Below are 13,625 nucleotides of genomic sequence, written 5' to 3' on the forward strand. Positions count from 1 at the left end.
CAGACTTTGAAGAACCTTAGTGCAGTATTAGGTGGCCAGGTAAAACTCTAAATAGTTTCAAGTAACTCTGGATAAAGCACAGCACCCTGAGAAAACATCAATTTCTTAATGTTCTCTGTATAGAATTTCTCAATGAATGATCCTCTGCCACCTTCATCAGAAGATTAATGGTGGTTTATAAAAATGAAGGCATTGGTTTCTAATTCTGTTCAATCAAAACATCTAGGCACTGCGGATTGAAACCTGCACTTCAAATAACCATCACAAGATGGGTGTGGTGGCTCACACCTGTAATCCCAGCACTTTGGGAGGCTGAGGCAGGCAGATCACTTTAGGTCAGGAGTTCGAGACCAGCCTAGCCAATATGGCAAAACCCCATCTCTACTAAAAATACAAAAACAAACAAAACTAAAAATGAAACAACAACAACAACAGAAAACAACTAGCCGGGTGTGGTGGCAGGCACCTGTAGTCCCAACTATTCAGGAGGTTGGGGGCAGGAGAATCACTGGAACACGAGAGGCAGAGACTGCAGTGAGCCGAGATCATGCCACTGCACTCCAGCCTGGATGACAGAGTGAGACTCCATCTCAATTAAATAATAAATAAATAAGCATCACAGGTCAATCTTACCCTTGTTTGGGGACTGATGTTTTGTTTAGAAAATACCTACCTATGGCCGGGCGCGGTGGCTCAAGCCTGTAATCCCAGCACTTTGGGAGGCCGAGACAGGCAGATCATGAGGTCAGGAGATCGAGACCATCCTGGCTAACATGGTGAAACCCCATCTCTACCAAAAAATACAAAAAACTAGCTGGGTGTGGTGGTGGGCGCCTGTAGTCCCAGCTACTCGGGAGGCTGAGGCAGGAGAATGGCGTAAACCCGGGAGGTGGAGCTTGCAGTGAGCTGAGATCCGGCCACTGCACTCCAGCCTGGGTGACAGAGCGAGACTCTACCTCAACAAAAAAAAAAAAAAAAAAAAAAAAAAAAAAATACTTACCTACAGAAGTAGTGATACCGTAGAAGAATTGTGGACAAGTGCATCCTTTAGACACTTTCTTTAAAAATGAGCTTATAGGCTGAATGTGGTGGCTCATGCCTGTAATCCCAGCGCTTTGGGAGGCTGATGCAGGCAGATCACTAGGACAGGAGATCGAGACCATCCTGGCTAACTGGGTGAAACCCTGTGTCTACTGAAAATACAAAAAATTAGCTGGGCGTGGTGGTGGCAGTCGCCTGTAGTCCCAGCTACTTGAGAGACTGAGGCAGGAGAATGGCAAGAACCCGGGAGGTGGAGTTTGCAGTGAGCAGAGATCGTACCACTGCACTCCAGTGTGGGCGACAGAGTGAAACTCTGTCTCACAATAATAATAATAACAATAATAAATTTTAAAATGAGCTTATGCTGTTCCCCACCCTGTGTCCAAGTGTTCTCATTGTTCAATTCCCACCTATGAGTGAGAACATGCAGTGTTTGGTTTTCTGTCCTTGCGATAGTTTACTCAGAATGATAGTTTCCAGCTTCATTCTTGTCCCTACAAAGGACATGAACTCATCCCTTTTTTATGGCTGCATAGTATTCCATAGTGTGTATGTGTATATGACAAATAGTCATAGTATTCCATAGTGTGTATGTGTATATGACAAACCTGCATGTTGTGCACATGTACCCTAGAACTTAAAGTATAATAAATAAAGTTTTAATCTATATGCATTTTAAAAAATGAACTTATTTCAGGTGCAGAAAATTATACTAATACAGCTACCCATGGATCCAGTGAAGGATAGGTACCCTGCATAAAGTAAACTTCTAGGGGAGGGACTTAAAAGAATGCCATCTGCTACTGAGACGACCTGGTGCAAAATTCGGCCCAATTGGAATGTTTCATAATGGGTGATCTCATCAATGTGAGACTGCCCCAGTAATAAGTCAATTCCTAATTTGAAATATCCTGGCTAAAAATTGGCACCTGTTCTGGTTCTTCATAGAGTTCAGTGCAATCCTAGTCCTGGAGGTGATGCACCTTTGTTGTAGTTGTTGTTTTTCTTCGACTTTTACTTTAAGTTCTGGGGTACATGTGCAGGATGTGCAGGTTTGTTACATGGGTAAATATGTGCCACGGTGGTGGGCAGACGAACCCACCACCTAAGTATTAAGCCCAGTATCCATTTGCTGTTCTTCCTGATGCTCTCCCTCCCCCATCCCCCAACCCCTTGCCACAGGCCCCAGTGTGTGTTGTTCTTTCCCATGGGTCCATGTGTTCTCATCATTCAGCTCTCACTTATAAATGAGAACATGCGGTGTATGGTTTTCTGTTCCTGTGTTAGCTTGCTGAGGATAACAGCTTCTAGCTCCATTCATGTCCCTGCAAAGGACATGATCTCATTTCTTTTTATGGCTGCACGGTATTCCATGGTGTATATGTAACACATTTTCTTTATCCAGTCTATCATTGATGAGCATTTGGGTTGATTCCATGCCCTTGCTATTGTGAATAGTGCTTCAATGAACATATAAGTGTGCATGTATCTTTGTAACAGAATGATTTATATTCCTCTGGGTATATATCCGGTAGTGGGCTTGCTGGGTCAAATGATATTTCTCCCTCTAGATCTTTGAGGAATACCACACTGTCTTCCACAGTGGTTGAATTAATTTACACCCCCACCAACAGTGTAAAAGCATTCCTTTTTTCTCCACAACCTTGCCAGCATCTGTTGTTTCTTAACTTTTTAATAATCACCATTCTGACTGGTGTGAGATGGTATCTCATTGTGGTTTTGATTTGCGTGATGCACCTTCAAACAGGAGTCAAGCCGCTGAGATGGTTCTCATGTTTTACTTTCCAACGCATCCTTCCAATAACCTGCTACCATCTCATTAGGCTTGGTTTTTCCTTGCAACTTCAGAGAGCTCAACAAAGAACTGCATAAAAACTAATTTAATAGTTGCTATTCAGGACCAGCAAAAGGAAAGAAACCATCAGTAATAGAAACAAAGCTATTTTCATTTTATAAAAACATCAAAGTCTCTAATGACCAGTTATGTTTATTTCTGCTCTTTCAATAGTAACAGAAAAAATTACAAAACCAGAATTCTAATTCATGTGAAAAAAATAGTCTTGAAAGTCAACACTTAGATATCTTGCACTGAGCATGTTTATGGAACATTTCTTTATAATTTCATTTTTTTTTCCCAGGAAGATACACATAGGTAAGTGGCTTAGGTGCTTCCTAGTTGAATGTGGTTCAATGAAGACAGCATGAGTGTAGAAGTTTGAAGAGTATTTCTCTTCTACTGTCTCTTGGAATTCTTAAAAATAAGTGAAACTAATAAACTCTAAGTATGTTAATGGTATATTGAATTGTTAGGTTGCAAATTAGAATAATGAAGTGGAAGGAAAATGTTCAAGAAGTAGAAGCTTTACTTCAATTGCACGTCTCTGAGGTCATTGTTTTCTTCCAGGCTTTTGCCCAGGGGACCTCTTTCGACTTCTTAATTCACTCTCTTTTGAATGTGGCCCGCTCTGTTTAGCCAGCATGTCAAGTCTTTCTCATGCTTCACATTTCTTTCTTTTCTTCTGCTTTCTTCTTCTGCTTGGGCTGATGTGATTACATTAGGTCCACCTGGATAATCCACGACAGTCTCCCATTTTAACATCAACTAATTAGTAACCCTAATTACATGTACAAGGTCCCACTTACCATGCAATGGGCCATATTCATGGGCATATATCGTACAGTTCCTGATATCAGGCCAAGTGTTTGATTTCAATATTAAAAAGAGATAACTTGCTCAGTTTATTAATCCAAGAGTATTTATTGATTATGTATTTTGGTCCAGTCCTCTTCTAGGTACTAAAGATTGAGTGAGGAGGAAAATGTTAGGCAAGAAGGTAGCTAATTCATGTAGGATGTTGTTCACCATTGTCAGAGTTTTACTTTAGATATCAAGGGAGATCATTGAAGAGCTTAATGTATGGGATGCAATGATAGCAGTTACATTTTAAAAGGGCACAAACTGGACTTTCTCTTCCAGAAAGATGGAGCAGATGTACTTTTCTCTATTCCACCCACTAAATACACTCCCCAGGTAAGTCAAGATGGTCTGAAGGCTTTTGCTATATGTTTCTGCTTCCTCTCTCTTTAGTTTTTCTCAAACAATACCTCATTAATTCTTTCATCCTTCTGTGACTTAGCATCTGTTTCTGCATGATCAAAACTGACCCATACTCCCAAAGATCCCCTGCATCTCTACCTGTTTCATTATATAATAAAATCTCAAATTCTCTTTGATAGAATTTTTAAATCCCGGTTAATGATGTAATTTCTCTCTCTTTGTTTTTTGCCTGTTGGTTCAGTTGTATAATTAGTTCAAAATAGCCAGGTCACATTGTCAGCTTCAAAATTAAAGAAACAATTGTTGTGTTCCCTTGTCAAAATATTTGTCCCTTGGGACTTAAACCAGTAGAGTTTTTAGAGTTTAAAGTTGTAGTGACAAAAAGGAAAGTATTTGCTAGGGGATTCCTAGGAGTACTAATAGGAGGAACCACTCTCGTCTTCATCTGGTGGTTTCTGGACCCAGTAATCCTTACCACATGAGAATCACCACCATATATTAATTTCTGATTTGGAGCATTTAGCCCACACTGGAGGATATCAGCCATCCTCACAATGTGTTAACTAGCTGACACTGTAACTGCACTTTCAAAAGTCCATTATACCATAGTATCAGGCCAGCTCAGTGGATTTCATTAGCATAAGTCCAATGATGAAGTTTATTTGTTCTAAAACGAGTTCCTTGGTAGAGAGCCATGCTCTGTGGAATAGCTTAATGATGAATAGGTTTTCCATAAATCCAAAAATGGTGGTTTTTGTTAGAAGCATTAAAGGTAAGGAAGACAAATGCATACCCAGAGTAAGTGCCTGTTCCAAAGAGAACATAATGCTTTCCTTTTCATAGGGGAGAAAGTTATTTCTCCGCTATGTCCTGGAGAGTTATTTTAGAGAATCAGTGTTGTTCTCTTCTGTTGGCCAACTGGGCACTCAGAAGTAGTAAAGTCTCAGTGATTGAAAGTCCATGATACTAAGTGAAAGCAAAACCTCTGTCCCTGCTGCCATGACCCCTGTGTTCATGAACACATTGCCAAGGATGGAGTTAGCTGTGCAAAGAGGCTGAGTGACAGCTAAAAATGAGGTATCTGGGCCATTTGATCATGAAGTTCCTCTTTTGCTGAGATTGTTCATTAGTGAGTATTTACATATGATATAAACATTCCTACTCTCTGTGCCTATTCAGAGATGTCACATATCTCATCCCCAAACCTGCCTGTCATAAATTTTCTAACAGTGTTCATTCCAGATTTTTGACATCAAGCCAAACAATTATCAATGCTCATGAATCTGTGTAGATCCACATACTGAAACATCTTTTTTTTCATGCAAGATGAAAAATCAGGAGTATTGTTCTAAAGTCTGCCAACTGGGAGGATTTCCTTTCATCCGTTAGGGCCACCCCTGAAGTGGGACTGTAACATTGTGGCCCCTCACTTTTGGGTCATGCCAGAATATTGTGCAGAATACAATTTCTTCATCTGAATATTTTCTTTATCATTCAACTGGTCACAGTGAAAGTCTCATAAACTGATTGGTGTAGACTGAGAAAGAGGAAACGTATCTGTAGTAGGAGCTACAGGAGTTGGAGCCATTTGCTCAAACTCATACCTCAGGAACTACTCAGTCCTGATCTCATTTATACTGCTTTTTCCTGATAAAGAAGTATTGCTGTTCCCACTCAGCTTTGTAGCTTGGAGGCCAGATAACTTCCAGTTCATCATGGGCAGCTCAGAAACTTTAGGGCCAATGATAAACAATTCATCTCTATTTGGCCCCACTGGTAAGCCATTCCCATTTTTCAAAAGAGAAATAGTTGTCTACAGTGGATACTTTGTGCTAAAATCTTACAGGTCTATGCTGTATTTCACCTGTAGTAGCTGGTCAAAGAGTCCATTCAGCATCCCTATCTGCCACAGACACTTCAAACACTGGGGAATCTTCTGGGTCATATGACCCAACTTCAGAACAACTTGTAGAGCAGCCTGGAACTGTTGCAGAGTTGTCTTTTGCTTTGGGCCCACTCAAAACTTGCAGCCTTTCACATTTCTTAGTAAATGGTTTGAAAGAACACATTCGAATAAATTAGGTGATGCCCCCAAATTACAAAGAAGCCTCTAGGTCTCTTTCTTCATGGTAGGAGAGGCTTTTTCACCATAAGGGCCAATTCACTGTACCCCACATCACAGAACTCCTAGAAATTTCACTAAGGTGTGAGATCCCTGAATTTTAATGCGAGTTCTTTCCCACCCTTTGGTCTACATGTGTCATACTGATGCCTCCATTTCCTTCTCACCAGAAGTTCTAATTAATGTGATATTGTGCTAGACCAGCATGATGTCCTATGGGATGAAGAGGTTATCAAAGTGCTTGAAAAGGAAATATGACAGAGGGATGAAGAGTTGAAAACAAGCAACTCCTGGTGATCTTTACAAGCAAGTTTAAAGAAAAAAAAATCACCCATTAGTTCAATTGCTGCATACCAGCTACCAAGGGCTATGTTGATTTGTTCTCATCAAGAAACCACAGCTAGAATAGTCACTGCAACTAGAGTTACCATCTAATTAAATTTATCGTAATTCAGTGCATTCACATTTCTAGTGGCTTCTATTTGGCCTTTCCTACTATAATAGCCCTCACTGAATGAGTCAGGAAACTGCTTTGAGGATTCTACCAATTATTAAATATGTCTGTTTCAAATCTGCTTTCTGGGGCTGAAGAAATTGCAGGGTGAGTAGAAGACCTACTGGGGCCACTGTCAGACAGATGTACATCAAAGCTTTATCATCTGTCTTCCATAAGATGGAGAAGAAGTAAGCTAACACATTAAATTAAATCTGGTTAATTCTACTGTATCATTCAATTTGGCCATTTATTCTACCTGATTTGAAACTCTTAGAATCCATTATGATAAATATTCTCCAAGTTTTAGTTAATGTATGTTGGCAAAATCTTGCAAATGGTATGTATGCTACCTTCTCCCAGATCATATTTTCTGCTCAATACCTTACATTTTAACATAATTATCTGCTAGGAGTAATGAGAAGAGGAAGATTAAGATTTTCATGCAAGGCAACTCTCTTGGAAAGGTCATTGCAGGTTATTTAGGCAAGAAGAGTCTAATCTCCTTAGACTGCAAGAATGGGATGCTTCTATGGCAAGGGAGTCACAGTAGAATTTGGAGGTTCAAGGTCCCTAGCTTCTCTGGAATGTGCCCAGATGCCCTCATGGCAATTTTCTTGGTTTTCACTTTTTTCCAATTAATGCTGTCACTTTAACATAAGAGAGTCTGTGACTGTGAACTCTGTGTACAATATAATTTAGCCACCTGAATGATTGGACTTTAAGTTTGATAACAAAAACCTCAACCCTTTAGCTATAGGATACAGGACTTTTTGAAGGGAGACACAGAAGCTTTCTGGTTCATTCCCCATACCTTGAGCTGGGACTTGAAAGTTCCAAGCTCATCATTTTTTTTTTTCAGTTGTTCAAATGGACACAAAGATGAGAACAATAGACACTGGGGACTATTAGAAGGGGAGGTAGTGAGGAGGGCAAGGGCTAGAAAAATTACCTTTTGGGTACAATTCCTATACTCTTATTTCCACTAAAACTCTGGCCTTCCATAGACACTTGATTCCAGATAGCAAAAAGTGATATTATGGCTCATCCCTAGAGCTGGGAATAGGGTTTCATCCAACACAAATTACATGACCAATAATGAGTGGGAAGCAAACTCTTTCATGGGGAACCAGGGTACTGTTGTTGGAAGAGCTGGGAATGAGATGACAAACACATATCCAGTTGCCCTGTCCATAGTCAGTCTTTTCTCTCCAAAATTGAATATAACATATATTGTACTATTACCATTATCTATAAGCTCCTTTTCTGAGGACTAGACTAGAATGGTGCAGGTTCAAGGCTAGGACAGGGTAAAGAGATAGAAGAACACAGTAGAAGAGAACATAAGGAGACAAGGTTCTTGAATGATTAGGAGAAGAGGCCAAAAAAGATGAAATTACAGTATGACTAGATTGGAAGTGGAGATGTAGGCTCTGCCTACTTTACAATTTTGCTTAGAACTATATCCAATAACAATTGAGCAAATGTCTTCATATCCAGCACTAAATGCCCAGGCTGGAGTGCAGTGGCACAATCTTGGCTCTCTGCAAACTCTGCCTCCTGGGTTCAAGCAATTCTCCTTCCTCAGCCTCCTGAGTAGCTGGAATTACAGTCATGCACCACTATGCCCGGCTAATTTTTGTATTTTTAGTAGCGATGGGGTTTCTCCATGTTGGCCAGGCTGGTCTCAAACTCCTGACCTCAAGTGATCTGCCCGCCTCAGCCTCCCAGAGTGCTAGGATTACAGGGCCCAGCCTCAGCACTAATTTTGAAGAATCGATAGAAACATTTTTTCACACTTAAAAATATTCCAGTATTTGAAAAAGAAATGGTGGTGGGTCAAATATGTTTGAATGAGAACATGCTGTGTCCTGAAATATAAGTGAATTCTTATATTCTGATATCATTTGAGTAATAAGTACTATTACTCCAGTTATTTAATCATTGTTTTCACTCTGTTTTCATTTTCATATTGAAATTGTATTTATGTTACTTTCTTGGTAGGGGGAGAATCTCACTCAGCTTTCTGCTTGTTACACCTCACAGTTGCTTCCAGGTTATTGAAACGTATGATGTTACTTTCCCAGTGGTGATATCCTGATGGATGTTATTTAAGATTCTTATATCTAGAACATATTTCATGGACTTCTCATAACTGAAGTTATATGATTTGGGGTATCTCCTAAAAAATGTCCCAGCACTGGCAAATGCTAATCAAGCCTCCTGCAACTCCCAAAACCTTGAACAGTTGCTATGAAATCTCAGAATAGAGCTTTATCGATTCTTGAGTAGACTTAAATTGGATGAGCTGGGTAATAGAAGCATCTGGCTTTAACTTCTGTTTTTCTGAAGTTTTACCAGAGGGATTTTTATAATGACTCTGTTTAACCTCATTTTCATTTGTCAGTGTCAGCATCTTCTGTGGGAATCTTATGTTTACGTTCTGTGACCTGCTGGTCATTTAGCAGAGCTAAAAGTATAAGAATACCTTCCTAGGCTTTAGTGTCAGTTAGTATCTTCAGGAAACAAATCCTAAACACAAGCTTTTAATTGCTCAAATTGCCATCTTGCTTAACTGTCAGACTTACCTAGATAAAGTCAGTCACATTGTGCAGGTTTTTAAAAGAAACATCTCTAGTCATTTCAAACTGTCTTTGCAGCTCAATGTCATATTTTTATATTGTGGACAATTGTGAAGGAACTTGAACATTAGGTCAAGGGGTTTGTATTTAATTTGGTATGAAATGGAACAAAGATATAAAATGCTGTAATGATAACAGTATACTACATATAATTTCATTGTTTCTGTGGTTGAGAAGTCCCTTGGAGCTTTAAGCAGACTGCTATTTGTTCATCAATACGTATTTGCTTCTTTTTCTATGTTAATGAAATCTTCAGTAAATCATTTGACCAACCGACCTCCATCGTATTTAAATATGGCCATATGAATTATTTCTTGTCAAGAATTGTCATTTAAAGGGAGGGAACTTTCTCTCTTTTGAACTCCTCCTTCACTCAGCTGCTATCTGGGATGTAGACAGGATACTAATATATCTTTGAATCTGTAGATGCTCCAGGGATGAGAGAGGAACAACAAGAAAAATGGGAATTTTCTGGACCACTTGCCATGTGACCATTACAGGAGAAAGAAAAAAACTTCTATCGTATCTGAGCCATTTTAAAATTTAGTTACTAGTAATAGCAGCTCAACCTGTATTATAATGCAATCTGGTTTCACACATGTAAATAGCTATTCTTTAGGATAAAATATTCCAGTGAAGAACAATATAAAATAGAAATACAGTAGCTTTAGTTAAAAAAAAAAAGACATCCAATGGTATTGCCTTTCTGTGTATTATTCATGGTAATGACAACCAGAGACATGGTGAATAGGTCTATGGTGCATAATTTGCCCTTGCACTATTTTCCAAAGTTCATTCAGTCTTATACTGTCTACATAATACTTGTTATATCCATGGCTGCTTTTAATATTATTGATTTAATATTTTTTAAAAATTGACTTTATATAACTATTTCTTTCTTTCTTTTTTTTTTTTTTTTTAGAGACAGAGTCTCACTCTGTTGTCCAGGTTGGAGTGCAGTGGCATGATCAAAGTTCACTGTAGACTCAAACTCCAGGGCTCAAGTGATCCTCTCACCTCAGCCTCCTAAGTGGCTGAGACTATAAGCATATGCCACAATGTCCAGCTAATTAAAAAAATTTTTGTAGAGACAGGGTCTTGCTGTGTTGCCCAGGCTGGTTTTGAACTCCTGGCCTCAAGCAATCCTTTGGTCTTGGCTCCCCAGAGTGCTGGGATTACAGGTGTGAACCACCACTCTGGCCCGATACAACTACTTTAAATAACTTAGATGACTTGGAGTAGACAGTCTTTATAAAAATAATGTATTGAAATCACACCATAATTAAAACAAAATGCTATTGCCTGCCAAAGGCCTTGGGCCTGAGGTTTTATCTCTATTTATTGAAGAGATCAAATAGATTTAGAGGCATTATTGGGCTGGGTGCAGTGGCTCATGCCTGTAATCTCAGCACTCTGGGAGGCCAAGGCCGGTGGATCATTTGAGGTCGGGAGTTCGAGACCAGCCTGGCCCGTCTCTACAAAAAACAAAAAAATTAGCTGGGTGTGGTGGCGCATGCCTGTAATCCCAGCTACTCAGGAGGCTGAGGCAGGAGAATTGCTTGAACCCGGGAGCCAAGATTGCACCACTGCAAGATTGTGAGCCAAGATTGCACCACTGCACTCCAGCCTGAGTGATAGAGTGAGACTCTGTCTCAAAAAAAAAAAAAAAAAAAAAAAGATTTAGAAGTGTATTTAAGATATGCTAGCAAGAAGTTGAAACTTTCTTTTTGGTGTAATCAATTGAAAGATAATTAAGAGGGAAAATCTTTATATCTATGTGATTCAGTTTTATGTAATGCCTCATGAAACCTAAAATCATTCAAGAGTACACATTGTGCACTTCAGAAAATGTTGCTCTTTGATTCTTTTTTTTTTTTTTCCATAAACAAATAAGAGACAGTAATGATCAGAAAAAATGTTGGGGAAGGATGTGTCAGCCTTATTATAGCTCTAGCATGTAGTATTGTTTTACTCCCTCCCTATATAATCCATCCCTCTGAAAGTAAATGGGAAGGCAGTCAACTACCTAAACATTAGCAGTCCTTGCTACTTGTGATATTTTCTCAAATTTTTGCCTTTGAACTAGACATTACATAATAAGTAACTTCACCTAACCAATTTGTGATCCCTAGAGTAAAATCTCGACATCATTGTGGCATAAGCCTGAAATGAATGCCAGGAGAAAACTGGCTAAGCATGAATGGACATTTAACCTTATACATGAAAATAATAAGCGTCATTAAAGAGGAAGAGGAAAAGAGAGTGGGTGATTTTACAAGCAAGTACAGATTTAATTTGAATGGATTCTGATTACAGAGCACTTTCCAAACCTTTGAGTAATTCTTGTTTGGAAACTGCGAGAATACAATGATGTGCTACTGCTGAAATGGTCTGTAAATGTGATGCCTACAAAAGTACAGGCATAAGAGTGCTTTCTATAAAAAGGAGTATGACATGGGCAGATGTTATATGAGCCTCCCTACAGGGCTTCTCTTACACACAGGGTCATCAAAAAAGGTCTGATAATTTTATTGACATAGATTTGTCATTAACAGGGAACTTAAGCATGTTTTGAAGGATTTTAACATCCATAATACACTTATGAATGTTTCTGCTTGTCATTTAAAGTTCTGCATTCACAAAATAGTCTTTTTTCATAGTGCTTACCAGAGGAGTGTGACTTTCATTTGTTCAGGTTCTCCATTTAGCACTTTATATTATGCATCCCTCACAGAAGAAACATTAAAGAATTTTCTTATCTGTTTTCATTTTAGATTTCATCTGGATTTGTACAAAACCATGATTTAAAGATTATCCTATGTGCCAGATAGCTGTGTATTCACAGTAATCTATTTCCTTGTGCTCCTGGGCTCACAGAGAGACATTGCTCACCCTTAAGTGTTGTTATATAACTGAGGTCTAGTAAATAGAATGCAAAAGAGTTATATGCCACTTTCAGTCTAGTTCAAGCCTGTCCAACCGCATGTGGCCCAGGACAGCTTTGAATGTGGCCAAACACTAATTCGTGAACTTTCTGGAAACGTTAAGAGATTTTCTTTCTTTCTTTCTTTTTTTTTTTTTTTTTTTGCGATTTTTTATTTCTTTTTCTGCTCATCAACTATCGTTAGTGTATTCTATGTTTTGTCCAAGACAATTCTTCTTCTACCAATGTGGCCCAGGGAAGCTAAAAGATTGGACAACCTGGTCTAGCCCATAAGGGCAACTGCATGATCTTCTCTGCTGTCTCTCTCTTCCTCTGTCAGTCCTCTAATGTCAAAGAATTCAGCTGAGGACTGGGAGTTCTGAGGAGACAGTGTGACTACAGAACATAAACATCGCCTCTTCCTCTCACTGATTGGACTTCATGTGAGCAAGAAATAAACTTTTATCGTGTTGATCCACTGATACTTTGAGGTTGTCTCTAAACGAATGCAGAATGATCAAAAGTATCAGGTTACAGATGATAGTTTTAAAGGCTGAAACAGAACCAAAGATTGTCTAAACCAGGCATTTACTTGACAGATCTGCCTGCAGCCCGTGCAGCACATCACCGCCTTCCTTCAATACACAACAAGCAGGAAGGAGAGTCATGCCCTCTCCACCATCTGCTCCAGGACTTTAGGATCAACATCTCTTCAGGCTGAGTACTCCAAACTTAAAGAAAAAAGACATGCCTCTTAATAAAAATAATCTAAAATCTGTTTTACAGATGAAAAACTGGAGGCTCGGAGAGTTCAAATGATTTGTCCAAGATCATTGATTTACTTAATCATTAGATCTATGGACAAAGTCCCCTAACTTGTAGTCCTGGTGATTCATATTTACAGGGTATTAAAAGCAGTTCTGTTCTGAAGTACATTGGAATAACTATCAGGTATAAAGTTCTGGATTGTAGGCAAGTGAGTATCTGTGGCAGACTAAAAATGAGTAAGTCCTATTGGCTTCAAGCTTTTCCCTCTCCTTTTCTCCTCTCTATTCACCCTATAGTGCATTTGTCTTCTCAGTGACAGTATTAGTGAAAATCTTTAGGATTTCATCAATTTACTTTTTCCTTCAGTGACACTTCTTGGGAGTCTGAAGCCCCAGAATGTTCTGTTTTTCTCTTTGTTTTAAATAAATTTGTCATTTTTAATTGTTGTTTATTTAATTTGCACTTGGGAACAGGAGGTGTTGCAATCCAGTTTTGCTTTATCGTCTTTAAAAAGACTTGTGCAAACCCTCTTTGAACTACTATGATCAATGAACAGA

Source organism: Piliocolobus tephrosceles, unplaced genomic scaffold, assembly GCF_002776525.5.
Source record: "Piliocolobus tephrosceles isolate RC106 unplaced genomic scaffold, ASM277652v3 unscaffolded_40, whole genome shotgun sequence".
NCBI classification, from domain to species: domain Eukaryota; kingdom Metazoa; phylum Chordata; class Mammalia; order Primates; family Cercopithecidae; genus Piliocolobus; species Piliocolobus tephrosceles.